Below are 20,931 nucleotides of genomic sequence, written 5' to 3'. Positions count from 1 at the left end.
ACGAAACATCCAGTTAAAGTTGAATTTCAGATAAACGAGTAATTTTTTCAGTACGATTATGTCCCAAACAATATTTGAGATACACTTCTACCAAAAAATTAACTGCTACCTGAAATTCAACTTTAGCTAGGCATCCTGTATTTTATTTGGCAACCCAATCCTCCAAGTTATCTTTGGCATTGCCTTTAGCCCTTTTCCTGAAAGGTTCAAAGAATTAAATTTCAACCAGCTTTTCACCCAAACCCTATAAGTTTTTTACTTCCTCCATTTTGTGGTCACCAAACTCTGAATTCAGAGAAGACCCAAGGTATAAGAGAAAAGAGAGAGAGCAATAAATAAATAAATTTATTTTCTTTTTCAAATAATTCCTTTCCCCTGGTACAAATCCACCCCCGAAATAAAGCACTTCCAGTATTGCTGATGATTTCTTGGGTTAGGCCTATTTCAGACAGCTTACAGTACTGTAGAAATCTCCTATGGAAGCGTGCTACTGTTACTTCCTACAATACCGATGGAGCATGCTGACAGCACGAAAGGCACCCTTGCCAGAATGCATGAGGCCCAGTACAGAGAAATGCTACTGCCCCAGCAGTTCGCTGTCCATACATCATAAGCATGTGCATGTAGGAGGAGGCCATACATCACCTCTCAACATCTAGAATTTACATTTAAAGCTACCCTCACAATTGCAGGTCTGGGAGGTCCTTGTATTAAACACAAATCATAAAATACTTGAAGAATGAAACTGAAAACCATAACTCTGCCTTCAACCCAATGCCTCTGTCACTTCTGTTTGAGAACTTTTAGTAGTTATTGATGAAGTCAGGGTCTATATGGGAAGGTAAGAGGGTTACATTTAGCCAAGAATAATAGTGTAATTCTATTACGGGGGAAAAAAAAACATTTCACCAAAGACCTTAGCAAATAGAGTTTTAAAAAAAACCTCCCTGGGTCACATTTGTTAAGTGGCCACAAATCTGATTGCCGGAGCCCCAACACATGACTCTGAAGACTGATAAACGAAAGGAATGAATCAGGATTTATCCTGCTTCATGGTGACACTTCCTGTGTTTCAGGGTAATCAAATAGTTAATGAGGGAAATTTTTTCTTTATGGGAAAACTCTCTATTAGTAAATGAAGAAGATATGATAAAACTAATCAATCACATTTTGCAAGCTCTTCAATGAAATCATGAATCTAGACAATAGTCGTCAAGAAACCAAAACTTGCTAATGGAGGGATGAGGCTGACACACCTGCCCCCACGCATCAATCTGAGCATCACTTCAAGTGAGACAAACCAGACCTTCTGGCTTCATGACATGAAGCAACAGGAAGTACAGAGCACCACCCAGGAAAGAGTCTTGGCTTAAAACTGAACCTGAATCTAACTGAACCTCTAGCTCATTATATCATCCTCTCTACTTTTGTGTATGTTTGAAAATTTTCATTTAAAAAGTTTTAAAAACCAGGTATTGAGGATGTTCTTGGAACCTTTGCTTCGACCTTTGTTTCAAATCCTTCTAAGATGCATTAGTTCCCTTTCCAGCCTAAGTACATTCACAATCCAGAACACAGCTAAGTTTTCCTTTGATGACTGAGGTCATCACTTCAGGCTTAATACAATACACTTCAAGTACGAGTTTCCATAGTTACTGATTTAAATCATGTAAAGGAGATGGCACTTAATCTACATTAATCCCAGGATATTTATTCGCTGATCACAAATAGTTTGCAGGATCTTTCGTGTACTAAGTATTGCTACCATCTATTTTCTTGATATTTGACCTTTTTCTGAAGAAAATTTTTAAAAATATTCAAAACAGTGAGTAGAGGTGAGAGCTGGGGCTGTTAAAACATACTGGTTAATTGGGTTCTGGTTATAGTTGATTTACTTTATATAAATGAACTTACAGCAGAGGATGGGGAGGCTTGGTAAAGACAATCTTCTGCAAAGGTGCCGCTACCCACTCTCCCCATCCTGCATGCCAGACTCTTCACTGAAATAGGATCCACTGTATGTAATAAAAGCTGTCTGTAGGTGAGGTTAACTTGTAACTTCATGAAGATAACTAGCACACTGAGAACAACTGAGCTTTATTCACACACAAATATAAAGGAAAGAAAGTAGGGCTCTAAGAGAAACACCTTATTCTTTCTTATGGAAGAAATTGCTGAAAACCCTTAGCCAATGAGGGGAGGGAACAGTGCTTCCGATACAATCTGAATTGCTTTATTTCCTCCATTCTCGCCATCCTATTCTTACACCACCCTGGTCCATGATGGAGTAACTACATTTCTCATAAATGCCCTTTTGTTAAGTTTCTCTTAATGCACTTCAGAGTTCACTTTATGCATTCTCATTATCGGTCATTTTGCTGAGGATAATTTGCTTCCTGCCAATAGCCTCTATAACATGCTGGCTGCCGACCTTCTTTCTGTATTAACCGCTGGCATACACTGTTTGTCTCTCAGTTTATGATGTGTTGTGACTTATTGCCTGTCTACTTTCTGAGCTCTTGATGGGCTGTTCTACATTTTTTGTCTGCCTGTAGCAAAGGAAAGAGAAGGGTTTATTTATTTTAATTTTCAGTTTTATTTTATATTTGTGGGAAGGGCAACTTCCTGATTGCTGAAAACTGACTTTTTTCTTCCTTAGCCTGTTTCTGATCCAATGCCATTAGTCTTGAATACACGCACCTCTCCTCTGGCTGCCCCTGTGGGGAAGTGTATGTTTCTCATCATGCCATCCCCAGTACAGAATAGACTCCAATAGCAAGCTACCTGAAGATGGCTTTGCTTTTTTCAAATCCCACAGACAAATTACTGAAACTCTGCCTATGGGTAACAGTAGAGATCACAGCTCTGAGAAAGAAAAGGAAAATTCTACAAAACCCAGAACTGAGGTTAATAGAAAAGAACCCCTCTCGCTGTGATCCTTGCCCTTTTCTGATAAGAGTGAAATGAAGATCTCTTATCTCTTTCTTCCTTAAATACTCCCTTTCTCCCCCAACCATCCCATTTCCTAGACACAATAAAACTTGAAGGTTAAGACCACCAAGCATCTGAAACTCAAGAGGTACAATAGGTAGAGACTCAAGTTAAAGGCCTGTGAGAAAATGCCAACACCTAAAAAGGATATGGTAAATTCAGAGGGAAGAGATGTAAGTGCTAATGGGTACCTACAGGGGAATGAGGGCAAAGAACAAGAGTCCAGGAGAATAACCAAAGAATTCACAAGAAAGAAAGTAATTATGTTGCAGACAGAGGAGGACCAGAATCTATAATAAAAACGAAAGAGCCAGGGAACAAGAAAATTGGTCTAAAACCAGGGACTATCAACAGCTGACTGACTATATTGAAAGAAAAAGGTAAGAATGGGGAGGCTGGACAAGCGAATGGAAAATCACCCAAGTACAAATGTGAAATATGGTACTTCTCCTTAATGATCCATGTCTCCAGCCAGAGGAAGAAAGGACATTCAGAAGAAATTGGACAGACCACTCTCTTCCAGATGACAAAAGGGAGGCTAAAGATAGAAACAGCTCCACTTGGGATTTAAGAGTAGAAGCAAGGTGAATGAACCAACATTCATAATTGAAGGGGACAGAACCTAGAGAAGAGGCTGTGGCAGAAAAAGGAGATAAATCTCTGCCATTCCCAGCACAGTAAGGATGGGATTTAATGTTCTAAACTTGAGTGGAGTGAACTGAATTAAGGCAGCTCTATCCGTGGGAGGCCCCTAGGCCTTCTCACTCCTGCAGTCTTCAGTTCTGCACCCAAGCTTCCAGGGCGGGCTGAGCCATGGTGGGTGAAGTGGGGTGTACGGAGGATCACTGAGGTGGAGAGAAACAGAGCAGGAACAAGATAGCCGAGGGAGATCAATTTTGAAGAAAAAAAATCTCTTTCCTGCCTTTCTAAAGAGAAGGAATCTAAGGTTACCCAATGCAGTAATTCGTTTAAACTCAGACTTATGACCAACATTCCCTCAATAAATAGTTACCAATCACCTACTACATTCAAGCCACCAGCAGTCAAAGCATCAAAAGAATCAAAAGAAAATTATCAAGAAGGTGACGTTAAAAGGAATGTACTAGAAGAAGAATTAATTTCCAAGCTGGAATATTAGTAGCCTTGGGTTATAAACGAATTTGGACTCTATCATCTGATCTAAATACAGATTTTATGCATCCATGCATCTAGCCAAGTATCCAAAAGGCATGCCGAACATGTATTATACACCACGATCTGTACCAGATGGTGAGAACAGAAAGATGTTAGATACGATGCCTGACATGAATAGCTCTGCCCAATAGGGAACAAGGGGAAAAAATGTTTAAACCAACATTACAGTGCAACATAAGCACAAATTAGAAAGATACCCAAGGTACTATGAGAGATCGGGAATGTCCAGATGGTAAAAGGGGAAGGAGGCACTCCAATCAGAAGGAACAGCATGGGCAAAGACAAGGACAAGAGAAACAGCAAGGCATATTCATGAGGGGCAAGAAGTTCCCTGTGATTGGAGTCCTGGAAGCACTGGAGAAATGGGCAGATTAGATAAGAGCAGAGCTTCTTAAACTCAGCACTATGGACATTTTGGACTGCTCATCTCTTTGTTGTGGAAGCTGTCCTGTGCACTGTAGAGTGTTTAATAGTATCTCTGGCCTCTACCTACTAGATGCCAGTACACACACACACACACACACACACACACACACACACCCATAGTGACAATCAAAAATGTCTACAGGCGTTGTCAAATGACCTCTGTGAGGCAAAACTGGCAAAATGACCCTGGCTGAAAATCACTACATTGGAGAGTTAAAAATGGTTTATGATGGTTTTGCATGGGATTTGGATATTTTCTTCTAAGCACTGGAAATCATGGAAGGAACTGACATGATCAGATATGACCCTGAGACCTATCACTTTTGTTTGGAGGATCTGCAGAGAGGCAAAGCTGGAGTAAAAAGCCCAGCTAGGAGGAGACTACTGCAAGAGTCCAGGCAAGGGTGAGAGGAGGGGCAAGGAATGCAAGCCTGACCCAGGGCAAAAGGCATTACAGCAGAAGGTAGGAGAGAGCTGATAAAATGATATCCTGTTCTCCTCCCTGCCCTCTCAGTCAAAATAATAACCAAAGAGCAAACAAACTAAATCTTAAAATGATTGTAACTGGTAAATAGATTTACAGTGTGGTGATAGGAAACTGAATACTTCATGAAGCTTTCCTGAGAAAGCATTACTGCTTTTTCAAAAATCATTTCCCATTAAAATTAATATATTCATTTATTTAACAACAACAACATTAACTTCTGGGCTACCAGAAAATAGGAGAAACTATGTGTAAACACATGTAGGGTTACGTGTGTAACATGAAACCATGAGAGTTGCTGGGTCGGTGGCCTGTGAAACTTAAAGAGACCTCAATCCTCTCTTGCTGAGCATTGCTTCAGAACTTTCCGGCATCCCAAGGACAAGAAAAAAATAAAACTTTAGGCGAACAACCCTGCCTTTTTCAAGGAGATGCTCTTTCCTGTACACACGCAAGCACACACCGTTCACGAACGTATACAGCACCATTTGCCCAATGATCTCAAAGTGTCAAGGCATTTCCGAAGGCAATTAATTGTGTTTCCTCTGACAGTACCTTCACGGGAGAAAATTAAAATGCTTTTTTAGGGATGACTTTCAGATCGCAATACACAGGTAGACCACTTACCATTACCTTGATTCCCACTGAGATCTGCAAAAGCAACAGCAGAACGAGGGTAGTTCCTGCCAACAACTCATCCCACACACTGAGCTGTCCAATCAGACAGCATCCCCACCTCAGTGGGTCCTCCTAAGGCCATTTCCAGCCTTCTCCCAGCACCAAACCTGAGTCTCACATCCACCGTCTTCTCCATAAAAGCTCTGCACGACCAAAACACAAGATCCTGTGTTCATGGAGGCCATGATGAAAACTGAAATCAGGGTAAAACCGCAGACAATGGGTTAGTCAGCCTTGAAGATCACTCTGGTAGGAGAAGCACTGAACTGGCTAAATTAACATTTTTCTCCTTCAAAGTCTTCGTTATTCCCCTACCTCTTCTATTTCATTTTCAACACTCAGGTAACTGACTTATTAACCAATCTCTCTGGAGACTGCTGGTCTTTCCAAGGAGACTGTAAGAGAAAAAGTTTATTCTGCCTAAACTTACTATTACTGGAACACCTCAGGAGACATAACATTGATAAACTTCCTGTCACCCAATGTGCTGTTTAGAAGCCATTCATTTTAACTTAATTCGCAGGATTGAAAGTCTCAAGCTCTCTTGCTATATAAAAAGTGACTTTTTTAGCAATTCCCCATTATCACTTTGCCTCCTGCCAATGGTACAAAGTTAAAGAGCATGCAGAGCTGGAAATGTTTTGTTTGTAGTTAAACAATGAGCTCCAAGACAGTTCTTACCCAGAAGGCAATTTTTTCCCCTCTTAAAATCTATTAATATCATATAGCAAGCTACTACTTCTCTTAGGATGCTGAGACTCGTGATGTACTACTTTCAGGTCAATGAATACTTCATGGAAATCTTTGAAAAATGTAGTTTAAGCTTCGTTTTTCCTGCCACTTCATCTTCATTTGTTTCTTCTAATATTTATCTGAGGTTATATTATTTATGTGCAGAAAACCAAAATGCTTACCCCCCAGAAAATTGCTTATATAAGAAATTAAGTACCAAATTATGATACGGTAATGGATAAGCTAATCAAATGACTCACAAGTCCTTCTCCTAGTAGAGATCACCGATTTACAACCAAATATTATCAATACCATTAAGATCCTTAATGTTATACAACCTAGATTCCTGAAAAACAAATTAATAATCTGGACAACCTTGGCCCAGCTCGTTTCTGACCTGAGATCAGTGCCACCCACCTGGAACCAGAACTGACAAATAATGTGGTATGTAGTACAAGGTAGTTTGGGGGTAAGAACTCAGGACTGTGAAGTCATTATTCATTGAACTATATGGATGAGTTAGGATCTTATATTTGGGATGAGAAACAGTATTCTTTTCCACTAACTTTGAATCACTGAACCAATATTCTTAAGCCAGTCAAACAGAACCACATTATTTAGATATTTATGTTGTATTCAATCTATTGCTCCCCTGAAACTATTTTTGGCAGGATCACCAATGGCCTCATTTTTGCTAAATCCATCCACTGGACACTTTTAAATCCTCACCTTAATTGACCTCTATTTTTTCTCTGCTTTTATCCTTTCTTGTCAGGCTACTCTTGGGGAAATTTCCTCAACTTTTTCTCCCAATTACAATGGAGAGAATGTTTTATTTGAGCAATCATCTCTCTAATTTCCAAGTGTTCTTTGTAATTTTTCATTTTCCAAGCATCTTGTTATCCTTTTATGGAGACAACAGCATCCCCATCTTCTCAAATCTCTCTGAGGACAGTGGAGTTGTCGTTGTTTTCTCTCTCTCTCTATGTGTGTGTGTGTGTGTGTGTGTATACACACACACACACACACACACATATATAATGGAAGAAACACAATTATATTACTTCTAAGCACCTATATAGGCTTTTTTTTTTTTTTTTTTTACAGTAGGTCCTTCTTGGTTATCTATTTTAAATATAGTAGTGTGTACATGTCAATCCTAAACTCCCAATCTATCTCTCCCCACCATCCTTCCTCCCTGGTAACCATAAGTTCATTCTCTAAGTCTGTGAGTCTGCTACTATTTTGTATACAAGTTCATTTGTCTCATTTTTTTAGATTCCACATATAAGCAATATCATATGGCATTTGTCTTTCTCTGTCTGACTTACTTCACTTAGCATGATAATCTCCAGGTTCATCCATGTTGCTGCAAATGGCATTACTTCATTCTTTTTAATGGCTGAGTAATATTCCATTGTATATATGTACCACATCTTCTCTACCCATTCATCTGTTGATGGACACTTGGGTTGCTTCCGCGCCTTGGCTATTGTAAACAGTGCTGCAATGAATATTGGGGTGAATGCATCCTTTTGAATGATGTTTTTCTCTGGATATATGCCCAGAAGTGGGATTGCAGGATCATATGGTAGTTCTATTTTTCATTTTTTAGGGAACCTCTCATAGTGGCTGTACCATTTTACATTTCCACCAATGGTGTAGGAGGGTTCCCTTTTCTCCACACCCTCTCCAGCATTTATTGTTTGTAGATTTTTTGATGATGGCCATTCTGACCAGTGTGAAGTGACACCTCATTGTAGTTTTGATTTGTATTTCTCTAATAAGTAGTGATGTTGAGCATCTTTTCATGTCCCTCTTGGCCATCTGTATGTCTTCTTTGGAGAAATGTCTACTTAGGTCTTCTGTCCATTTTTTGATTGGGTTGTTTGTTTTTTGGATATTGAGCCGCATGAGCTGTTTTTAAATTTTGGAGACTAATCCCTTGTCAGCTGCATCATTTGCAAATATTTTCTCCCATTCTGTGGGTTGTTGTTTCATTTTGTTTGTGGTTTCCTTTGCTGTGCAAAAGCTTTTGAGTTTAATTAGGTCCCATTTGTTTATTTTCGTTTTTATTTCCATCACTCAGGGAGACAGACTGAAAAAGATACTGCTATGTTTTATGTCAAAGAGTGTACTGCCTATGTTTTCCTCTAAGAGTTTTACAGGGTCTGGTCTTACATTTAGGTCTTTAGTCCATTTTGAGTTTATTTTTCTGTATGGTGTTAAAGAGTGTTCTAGTTTCATTTTTTTACACGTAACTGTCCGATTTTCCCAGCACCATTTATTGAAGAGACTGTCCTTTCTTCATTGTACAGTCTGGCCTCCTCTGTCATACATTAACTGACCATAGGTGTGTGGGTTTATTTCTGGGCTTTCTGTCCTGTTCCATTGATCTGTATTTCTGTTTCTGCGCCAGTACCATATTGTTTTGATGACTGCAGCTTTGTAGTACAGTCTGATGTCAGGGAGCCTGATTCCTCCAGCTCCATTTTTCTTTCTCAAGATTGCTTTGGCAATTCAAGGTCTTTTGTGTCTCCATACAAAATTTAAGATTTTCTGTTCTAGTTCTGTGAAAAATGCCATTGGTAGTTTGATAGGGATTGCATTGAATCTGTAGATTGCCTTGGGTAGTATAGTCATTTTAACAATATTGATTCTTCCAATCCAAGAACATAGTATATCTTTCCATCTGTTTGTGTCATCTTCGATTTTTTTCATCAGCATCTTAGAGTTTTCAGAGTACAGGTCTTTTGTCTCCCTAGGTAGGTTTATTCCTAGGTATTTTATTCTTTTTGATGCAATGGTAAATAGGGCTGTTCTCTTAATTTCTCTTTCTGATATTTTGTTGTTAGTGTATAGAAATGCAGCAGATTTCTGAGTATGAATTTTGTATCCTACAAGTTTACCAAATTCATTGATGAGCTCTAGTAGTTTTCTGGTAGCATATTTAGGATTTTCTATGTATAGTATCATGTCATCTGCAAACAGTGACAGTTTTACTTCTTTTTTTCCAATTTGGATTCCCTTTCTTTTTCTTCTCTGATTGCTGTGGCTAGGACTTCCAAAACTATGTTGAATAAAAGTGGTGAGAGTGGACATCCTTGTCTTGTTCCTGATCTTAGAGAAATACTTTCAACTTTTCACCACCGAGTATGATAGTAGCTGTTGGTTTGTCATACATGGCCTTTATCATGTTGAGGTATGTACCCTCTATGCCCACTTTCTGGAGAGTTTTTATCATAAATGGGTGTTGAGTTTTGTCAAAAGCTTTTTCTGCATCTATTGAGATGATCATATGATTTTCATTCTTCAATTTGTTGATGTGGTATATCACACTGATTGATTTGCTTATATTGAAAACTCCTTGCATCCCTGGGATAAATATCACTTGATCATGGTGTAAGATCCTTTGAATGTATTGTTGGATTCTGATTGCTAGTATTTTGTTGAGGATTTTTTGTGTCTATGTTCATCAGTGATATTGGCCTATAATTTTCTTTTTTTGTGGTATCTTTGTCTGGTTTTGGTATCAGGGTGATGGTGACCTCATAGCATGAGTTTGGAAGTATTCCTTCCTCTGCAATTTTTTGGAATAGTTTCAGAAGGATAGGTGTTAACTCTTCTCTAAATAGAATGTCTGATAGAATTTGCCTGTGAAGCCATCTGGTCCTGGACTTTTGTTTGTTGGGAGTATTTTAATCACAGTTTCAATTTCAGTACTTGTGATTGGTCTGTTCATATTTTCTATTTCTTCCTGTTTCAGTCTTGGGAGACTATTTTTTGTATTTTTCATTTTCCAAGCATCTTATTACCCTTTTAAGGAGACAGTAGCACCTCTTATCTTCTCAGATCTGAGGATAGTAGAGTTGTCATTGTTGCTTTTAAATTATATTTGTTTCCCTGAATTCTCTGTTTCTTCAGGGGTCAGTTTTTTATGATTATCTTTCACTTTCTCTTCCACGTTGTGAACCTTCTGAAATATAAGGCTGACTAGGAGCAGAATTTGTCGACTCACAGGCTTTCCTTTAGGGTGAGAGGGTGTGGAAGTGACAGCCAGCTTTATGACAGAATGACAGAATGTGAAGGGCTTGACTGCAGGGTGATAACACCCTCACTAATAGCCAAGTTTTCCCAAAACTATGTGTTCAATTTCTTGAGAAAAGAACACTCTGGTTTTCGTTTTGTTGCTGTTGTTGTTTTTGCCTGGAGGAATATGTTTGGTTGCTAGACTTTCTGCAGGAGAAAGTAGACTATGTGTTCTTATATGAACAAGTCTTTCAATATAAACCTTTAATTCTCTGCTTTCTGCAAACTCATTCCTACTTTCTCAGTTATCTGCTCTCTTTGAGCTTCAAGTGTATATCCTTTTTTTCTTCCAGATTTATTGAGATATAATTGACATACAGCACTGTGTAAGTATAAAGTGCACAGCATGATTTGACTTAGATACATCATGAAATGATTATCACCGTAAGTCTAGTGAACATCCATCATCTCATATAGATACAAAATTTAATATATGGAAAAAAATTTTTTTCTTGTGATGAGAACTCTTATGATTTATTCTCTTAACAACTTTCATATATAACATACAGCAGTGTTAATTATATGTATCATGTTGTACATTACATCCCTAGTAGTTATTTCTCTTATAACTGGAAGTTTGTACCTTTTGACTGCCTTCATCTAATTCCTACTCCCCCCACCCTGGCCTCTGGTAACCACAAATCTGACTTCTTTTTCTGTGAGGTTTGGTTGGTTGGTTGTTTTTGAAGTATCAATATAATCGACCTATAACTATGTTAGTTCCTGTTACATAGCATAGTGATTTGTTATTCCTATACATTTCAAAATGATCACCACCGTGAGTCTAATAACGATATGTCACAATCCAAAGATATTACATAGTTATTGACTACATTCCCCACACAGTACATTTCACACCCGTGAGCCATTTATTTTTCAACTGGAAGTTTGCACTGCTTAATCTCCCTCACCTCTTTCTTTCCTCCCTCTACCCCGTTCCCCTCTGGCAACCACCTGTTTGTTCTCTGTATCTATAACTCTGGTTTTATTTTGTTATGTTTATTCATTTGTTTTGTTTATTTTTTTCCATTTATTTATTTTTTATTATTTTTTGGCCATGCCACACGGCTTGTGGGACTTAGTTCCCCAACCAGGGATCGAACCCAGGACCTGGTTGTGGAATTGTGTAGTCCTAACCACTGGACAATCAGGGAATTCCCATTGTTTTGTTTGTGATTTCACATACAAATGAAATCATACAGTTTCTGTCTTTCTCTGTCTGCCTTATTTCACTTAGCAGAATACCTCCTAGGTCCATCCATGTTGTAGCAAATGGCAAGATTTCACTCTCTTAACGGCTGACAATACACCACATCATCTTTATCCATTTATCCATTGAAAGGTACTTGGGTTGCTTCCATTTCTTGGCTATTGTAAATAATGCTGCAATGAACCTAGGGGGGGCATATATCTTTTCTAATTAGTGTTTTTGTTTTCTTCAGATAAATACCCAGGAGTGGAATTGTTGGATCATATGGTGGTTCTATTTTTAATTTTTTGAGGACTCTTCATACTGTTTTCCATAGCAGCTGCACCAATTTATGTTCCCACCAACAGTGCACAAAGGGTTCTCTTTTCTCCACATCCTCATCAACACTTGTTATCTGTTGTCTTTTTGATAACAGCCATTTTGACACCTATGAGGTGATATCTCGTTGTGGTTTTGATTTGCATTTCCCCGATGATTAGTGATGTTGAGCATCTTTTCATGTGCCTGCTGGCCATCTGTATGTCTTCTTTGGAAAAACGTATATTCAGATCCTCTGGCCATTTTTTAATTGCGTTAGATTCTTATTGGAATATTCTAGGCAGACTGGCTCCTTCCTCAGCTGCAACCTCCTCTGCAAATATTATGGCTGGAAATTTTCTCCATTCTGTTCCACCAATCGTCAATTTGCTTCCCAGAACTGGAAACAGTTCATTTGTCACTTCTCCCTATGTAAGTTGAGAACTCAGCATTGTCTCTCCTGTAACTACTTGTCAGTCTTTGTTAATCCAGTATGAAATTTGAAATCCATTTAATTGTTATTAAGTTTCTTGTAATGTGTAGTTTGTCATTCCAGAGGCCATCAGCTGATTATTTTCCAGAAATCATACAAGTGTGATAGTCTTTCTGAACCCCTGTATATTAGATAATGCTTTTTTGGTGCTTTTACACATTAATAAAAACTTGGATGAATACCTTGTTCAAAACTTTTTCCCTCATAATTGTTATCATCTAGTGCTTCTATATTATAGAGGTTACCCTATCATCAGTGTTTAATATGGTAGAGATGAAGTCTGAATTCAGCTTGATTTCTGTTCCTCTGTACAAAAACTTTGGGAATTCAGAGTTTCGTATCAATGTTTTTATTTGTCTATCAAGTTCAAACATTTTTTTTGCCTGGACATGCCTGAAAGCAAGTCCTACTCTGTTTATTTTCTGTGGGAATTACTGAGTGCTATCAAATGCTGACTCAGCCTTTCTTCCATTTGAGAAAGTTTTCTTCTTTATATCTTTTATTATTACTTTGATACCATTTGTGCTGACTTCATTTTCAGAAATTCCTGATACTCATGGTTTCCTCAACTATTCTCTGCCTTCCATATTGATCAATTTTGCTAATATCATGTTCGTCTCATTTCCTCTGCATTCTAAAGGAGCCTCTCAACTTTTTTTTTTTTTAACATCGTTATTGGAGTATAATTGCTTTACAATGGTGTGTTAGTTTCTGCTGTATAACAAAGTGAATCAGTTATACATAGACATAGGTCCCCATATCTCTTGCATCTCCTTCCCTCCCACCCTCCCTATCCCACCCCTCTAGGTGGACACAAAGCACCGACCTGATCTCCCTGTGCTATGAGGCTGCTTCCCACTAGCTATCTATTTTACATTTGGTAGTGTATATTTGTCCATGCCACTCTCTCACTTCGTCCCAGCTTACCCTTACACCTCCTTGTGTCCTCATCAACTTTCTCTTCATGGTAACTGATGTAATTGTTTTCTGTCTCAGTTATGTCCTTCCTTCCCTCCAAAGAGGATTTCAGAAATATGTTTTTTGTTTCTTTTAACAGGTCATTTTTCAAAGCATACATTCTATCTGTATCCTCAAGACAATGGTCCCCTTCTTTCAAGCTGCAGAAACTTTCCAAAGGTCCTATGTTGGTTTCATTTGTTTGCTCATCCTTTACAGAAGAGTTTTATCCAGTTCCTCTCTTCAGTGGATAAGTTGCAAATATTGCTCTTAATCCCCTACTTTCTTCTCACCCCCAAATAAACACATCTTAGATGACAAGCATTCCCTGTCATCTAGATGCCGATTGAATTCCTCTCTCAGAGCTTAAAGTAGGAAAAAAAGGTGATTATTTATACACACACACACATACATACCCTTGTTACATTAGATTGTATTTCGTTGTCCACAAAAGCTAAGACAATATTTACTCTCCCACATGCTCTTCTGTAATGTAACCTTACCTGGCCTCCATCAAGAGGTGGCAACTAATACCGTCCCTTGAATATGAGCCAGCCTCAGTGATTCACTCATGCCAACAGAATGCAACAACAGTGATGACTGCTTCATGATTTCTGAAAGTAGACCATGTCAGAAAAGGCCACGTAGCTTCCATCTGCTTGATCTCCAGATTCTCCCACTTGTAATCCAGCTGCTGTGCTGAGAAGCCCAAGCCACATGTAGGTGCTCTGGTTGACATGTTCAGTTGATCACAGCCTTCAAGTCATCCCCACCCAGGTGCCAGACTCATGAGTGAAGAAACTTTGAGATGATTCCAGCCACTAGCCATTTGGAGGTCCCATTCATTGTGGAGATGAGACTAACCATCCAAATTACTGACTCACTGAATCCATGAGCATAATTCAATTGTTGTTGCTTTAAGCCTTTAAGTTTTAAACATTTTTTTTTTTTTTTTTTTAATGGTACGCGGGCGTCTCACTGTTGTGGCCTCTCCCGTTGCAGAGCACAGGCTCTGGACACGCAGGCCCGGCAGCCATGGCTCACGGGCCCAGCCACTCCGCGGCATGTGGGATCTTCCCAGACCGGGGCACGAACCCGTGTCCCCTGCATCCGCAGGCGGATTCTCAACCACTGTGCCACCAGGGAAGCCCAAGCCTTTAAGTTTTAGAGTGGTTTGTTACACAGCAGTAGATAACCAAGCAAGCTTCTAACTAAATTTCTTATATGACTCAGCCATGTATACAGCATAATTTTGATAGGCTAAGAAGGAATGAACTCTGGGTCCTGCTGTTTGGTGTATTATGACTAGGAGAATTTATTTATGGATATATTTTGTTAGAATCTGGGAAAGAATTTAAAGAAGGCTAACAGTTCCTGCTTTGATTTCGCTTCTTATCTCCACCTCTTTCCATGGCTGACTTCACATCTCAGGATACAGTGTTCCCCTGTCTGTCTGCTCCAACTGTCAGTCCTTTGCATGACTGAGGAGGGATAAGAAAGCATAAGGGTCATGCCTGCCTCATGAAGGAATTCCCATGTGTGACACTGAGGAGTATTCACATGGCTATCTCATTGGTATAGACCTCATGGGGTACCCAATGGCACCAGCGGCAGTCTCTTCCTGCCTTTGCCCTCTCTGGCCCTGCTAATGGGTTTAGAGGTTACATAATGCAGCCTCCACTACATTCTTGTCTCATTCCCACCCCAGCCTCCCTGTGTCAATGAAAACAACTCCCAGAAACTGACAAACCATGGCCTTCAAGATGGGATGGAGAGTTTTCTTAAAGCAAGAAATCCCTACATAGTGAGAAAATTGTTTCCATTATTTAAAAGTTTTAAGGCCCCTGACTGAATAAGGTGTTCCCCGTATAAGGACATAAATTTTGTCATATTAGATCACCTGCAGAGTAAACAGAGCTTAGCATTCTGTGTCAGACATGGTAGCAGCCCAAACACAAAATGCCAAAGGGATGCCACAGAATGATATAATTCACTCTCAGGAAACCATTGTGTCTCTACAATTCATAAATATATTACACCTTCTGTGAACCTTTATTATTTTCAACCCAGACCATATCTTGGGAATGACTTCGTTCAAAATTTTATGACTCACTGTGTAAACTAATGATTTTTTTCTATTTGTCCTAAATTTCTCTTCTTTCAGGCTTCAAAGAGTCCTCCCTGCCCACTCTTGTGCTTTGGAATTTGGTGAATTCAGACATATTGATGCCCTTCATGGCTTCATCGACTTTGATCATCTCCCCATGCAGCCTTCATCTCTGTGGGCTGAGAGTCTTAATCTTCTTAGTTTGACCCCATGTTTCAGCCCACATATTCCCTTAATTCTTTCATCTGCCCTTCACTGGCCCGTCTAAGAATCATATTTCTTTGTTAAGGGATACTAACCACAGACACTATTTCAAGAGCAGGCATTCCCAGCCTTATCTTTTACTCTCTCTAGTGGACTATTCAATCAAGCACGCTTATATGTTTTCAGGGGGCGGGGGCAAACAGCAAGAGAGAAATATTTCAAAGTCAATGTTAGAGCACAGTTTGGAAATATTTTGTCGCCAGAATGATGCAAACGGAAATTACTCCCTGGGCTCCCTTAGTATCTGTTCAAACTTGAATGGCATGATTTCCAAAGCATGTGGGAGCTGCAGCGGTAGGCACTGTAGGAAAAACAAAGAGCCTATTTTTATACACAATGTTCAGGGGTGGAGGCGGGTGAGACACAAAAACCAGAAAAACAACCCTAAATTTTGTAGGGGAAAAAATAAAAATAGAATGGCAGCTTCGTTTTGATATTTTGGTTCTTAGAAGCTGTTGTTTTTGTAGAAATGGAGAAAAAATAAACAAATGGAACAGAAGGTGTTATACACAGGAGGAAAATAAACACAGACTCTTAGTATGTTAGTGCTTAGGGGAGAACTCCAAGGCTCCAGCACAACAGGGGCTTGCAAAAACCAGCCTTTGGACCAGAGATGGTCTGCGGCTATGATATCCACCTAGGGGGCTTGTTACAAAAACCCCTGGGGATCCTACTCCTAAAAATACTGATTTAGTAAATCAAGGGTAAGGTCTGGGGAGTCTGTATGTTTTAATTCCTTAGAATAATTTGATATATAGGTATGTTTGTGAAACACTAATCTAGGCCTGTGGTTTCCAAACTTTCAATTGTTTGGGTTTTCATAGCTTTTTGTTTTAGCAGAAGAACTCTCCTCTGAAATGAGATCCTACATGGAGCCAAAACATATAAAATCCATAAGAGCAGTTGCCCTGATTGGATGGGGGATGGCCAGGCTGAGACTTGCTTTTCAACTGCACCCACCTGTATCACCAGGGAATTCAAAAGGTGACACAGACACAGCTTGAAGATGATTGCTCTGGTCTCATCTCTTAATTATACTGATGAGGGGGCTGGAGTCCAGAGAAGTGGCATCTACAAAGTTCACAGAGTAAATCAGAAGGCGGGTTGACTAGACTCCAGAACAAAATCCCAGGCTGTGAGCAGAGCCCCTCCCTATATCCACCAGCAGCTGCCAAGGGCAGTGTGTGGGCACAAGGTCCATCGTCAGCTCCCTCATCAGCACCAGACTAGAGGCCCCTCACCTTCCTGGTGATTCCAGGCTATTCTCCCTCCAGAAGGTGGGGCCGGTCCCTCACCCTGCAGGCTGCCCTCAAGGAGTCCAAGGCGGCTGCACACACTCATCGTCCCAAGGAGCACCACGTCAGTGATGACACCAGGGGTTTCCCTTGGCCTCCCATAGCAGGAGCTCCTGCTAAACCAGGAAGAGAGCAAAGCCACACCCTTAATCGCTGCTATACAGTCCCTGCTGTTAGCTGCCCGCTTCCCTTTGATCAACTACCAACAGTTCTCTTTTTCTTTAACAGAATATTCGGATATCTGATGAATATATATACTATATATGTAAGTTATGAATGAAGCATAACAAAACAAATTCCCCTGAAACCACCACCCAACTTAAGAAACAGAACATTTCCAAAAGAAGTTTCCATGTGCTCCGCCCCAGAGCCAAGCTGGGGCTTCCAACCCTCTAGTGCTGCAACTATGATCCTGAATTTGGGTTCTTTAGCCTTCTTTTGTATTTATGTAGAGATGTACCACAAATGCCTATATGACTAAATTTTCTATTATTTGGTTTTGCTTGACTTTGAACTTTAAAAAGGGGCATCATACTGTGGTGATTCTTTTGTTTCACGTTTCCCATTCATGCTTCTGACATCCACCCATGTCGATGCATGCAGCCGTTTCATCATTCACAGCTATCTGGTATCCCACATAATGGGATTATATAAATACACCACATTCATTGCTAAAAAAAGAGCTTAGTGCTTACTATGTACCAGGCATTGTTCTCGGTGCTAGGCATGCAGCAGTGAACACACAGACACACTCTCCCCCTTCACAGCACTTTAATTCCAGTGGGGAGCATGACCTGCACAATTTACCCTATCTTCTGTCAAGGCACATTTGTTTGTTTTGTTCTGTTTTGTGCCAGAGTTGTTTGCTATTACTAACAGTGCTGCCATGGACACACTACAGTCCTTTGTGCTCCTGCACTGGAGTTTCTCCAGGGCAGTGGATCCCAATGCTGAGGGCATATGAGAACCACCTGGGGAGCTTTGAAAACCACCAGTGTTCAGACCCCACCTCCAGAGGTTCTGTTTCTGTGCGTCTAGGGTGGGGCCTGAGAACTGAGGTTTTTTACAGACTCCCACATGATTTTAATAGGCAATCTGCTCTAAGATATATGAGTCAATCCAATGACTGCTTTCATGCCTCTATTCCCTCTGCACCCACAAAGTTTCTTTAAGAAAGAACCAGTTCAAATGACACCCCTCCTGTTCAGCCTACTGTGACAGCCCTCCTCTATATCATCTCCCACCCCCATCATACACACACACTCGGAATCATTCAGTTCCTTTTCTGTGTGCACGCTGCCTCTTGTTCATGCCACCAGGTAACATAGGATTGCAGGTGTCCACTAACACGTTGGTCTCCTTCATAGTCTGCGAGCATTATGATGGACAGGCTGTCTCATTCGTCATTGTTCTTCCCACACAGTGCCTGGCACAGAGTAAATGTTGGCTGAAAGAATAAATAAATAATAGAAGAGATGTCTAATGCTTTATTACAAGTTATACTGAAAAATTACTGGGAAATGGAAATGTAACAAAGCAAGAGAGGACTGGTGCAGAAGGGGAGGAGAGGCAGGAACATCTACATTCAATGTCTTGAAAAGGAAACCCAGGTCACTGTAACATATTACAGCTACTAATAATAACAGATCAAGAGCTTGGAATCCTCAAGATGCAAATTACAACCCGACCACACATGCAAAAATTAGCTAGGGAGCACACGTAGTTCCTAGCTTCATGGAGACTAGTGACTTTTCAAGACATTATAAAGCTGATTATTGATCATTTTACTACCAAGAAAATTCAGTACCGCCTGTTGTATTAAAAAGAATATGGATTTGGAAATTGGACAAACTCGTTTATCCTCCTGACATGGCACAAACAAGTAAAATAACTGTCCTTTTTGAGCAAGCCTATGAAATGGGAATATTTATCATTCCTAGATCAGAGGCTTCGGGTAATAATTGATAACACTTTGTCAGTGATAGTTACTGTTCACTGCCTTTGCCTCATGCCAGGCACTGTGCTGGAGGCCCTGCAGACATCCGCTCACGGAGCCTCAGGTGGCAGGTCTTCTCTCCATGGTAGACAGGTTAACCGACATGCCCGAGTTCCCTCAACTGGTCATCCAGGATTTGAGCCCAGATCCAACTGATTCCAGACTTCTGTTTCACCAGTTACTAGATGTGGGCAAGTTCCTTAACGTTTCTGAGCCTGGGTTGCCTCCTCTGTAAAAAGGCAGGCATTAACAGTAATTACCACATTCCGTTGTTGCCCGTATTCAACAAGGCAATCCATGTATTCTCAAAAAAATGTACAAAGGGCTCAAATGATGCCCATGGCTCTTACTACTATCAACACCAGTGCCTTCCTTTTGTTCTGGTTTTTCCAGTTCTCTGCCTCATGAAGGACATCACCATCTGCTCAGTTGTTCAAGCCAGAAGCAGGTAAATAATTCTTGATAACACCCCCTCAACCTCCACGTCCATTCCCCAAGGCCATAGGTCTCCACCTCTTCCCGCATCACTGCCACTCCACTACCTTGGGTGAAGGCCACTGCCAGTCTCACCTGTTACGTCTATGGACTCCCTGCTGATCACCCTGCCTGCCTCCCATATACAACCTCCACCATCCAGCAAGAGTGACTTTCTAAGACAAAATCTTATCGCCAAACTCTCCTGTTCAAACTCCTGATGGCTCCACATGTCATTCAAGACAAAGTCTAAACTCCTCGGCACACGAGGCAAGGTCTGGCCTGATCTGGCCTGACTTCCTTCTCCAGTTTCTCCAGTCCCACCTATCACCATCTTGGAAGACTTAAAAACTCAAAAAAAAAAAAAAAAAAAAAATCATGTTGCGTAAAAGAGCCATTCCATGGACTGATAATAATTTTCAATACTATTCTCACTGTACTAAGTGCTCTACCCACATTTCCTCTTTTAACACCGAAAGACCAGGCTATGACTTTTCAAGACCTCAAAGACAAATATCTTCATATGTGCAAAAAGTTAATAGGATTTACAAGAGAATCCCAGTTCTGGCTGCACATCTGCCAAGTTCAGCAAAGAAACTAATCCTCAACTACTAATGTATTTATCCTTCTCAAAATTATAGGCCCAGAACCAAATGCTTATTAGTATTGCCAAAAACTCGGTACCACCTGACAGAAGAAGACTAGGTGAAGAATATCTGGGTCTTAGCCTGGCAGGATATCAGCCAGCATGTGTCAGGTGTCCGAACTATACAGCCCATGACGTTTAACTCTATTGGGAGAAACTGCCCATCAGGGAACTACTCAAGGCATCTTTTTGGCCATATCTGGGGGAAAATCCCAGTAGACAAATGTATTGTCTCTCAAAGCAAACAATGCTGACTTCTAGCAAAGCTGAGAAGTGTCTCTCTTTCCTATCCAATATATTCAAAACCTCCTAACTCCCATTTGCCTTTTTAGCCCCATGTGCCTCAGTGGGCTCTGACTGGCGGCATGGCCCCCACTCCTCCACTGTCTCCCCAAAGCAGACATCTTCTGTCCTGTGACTTGGGACTGCTCTGATCTGAGTTTTGGGGACTGACTTTTGGGGACGTTCCTCCTCAACTCACATGTTTCAGCTGCAGAATCACCCTCAGCAGATTCCGGAACTGAAGCTTCCGCAGTTTAGGCCCCTGGCAGCATAGTGACAATCAACACCTTTGCCACAAGCATGCCAAGACAGTCTT

Source organism: Kogia breviceps, chromosome 12, assembly GCF_026419965.1.
Source record: "Kogia breviceps isolate mKogBre1 chromosome 12, mKogBre1 haplotype 1, whole genome shotgun sequence".
In the NCBI taxonomy this organism is placed as follows: Eukaryota; Metazoa; Chordata; class Mammalia; order Artiodactyla; family Physeteridae; genus Kogia; species Kogia breviceps.
This window is presented reverse-complemented; position numbering follows the sequence as displayed.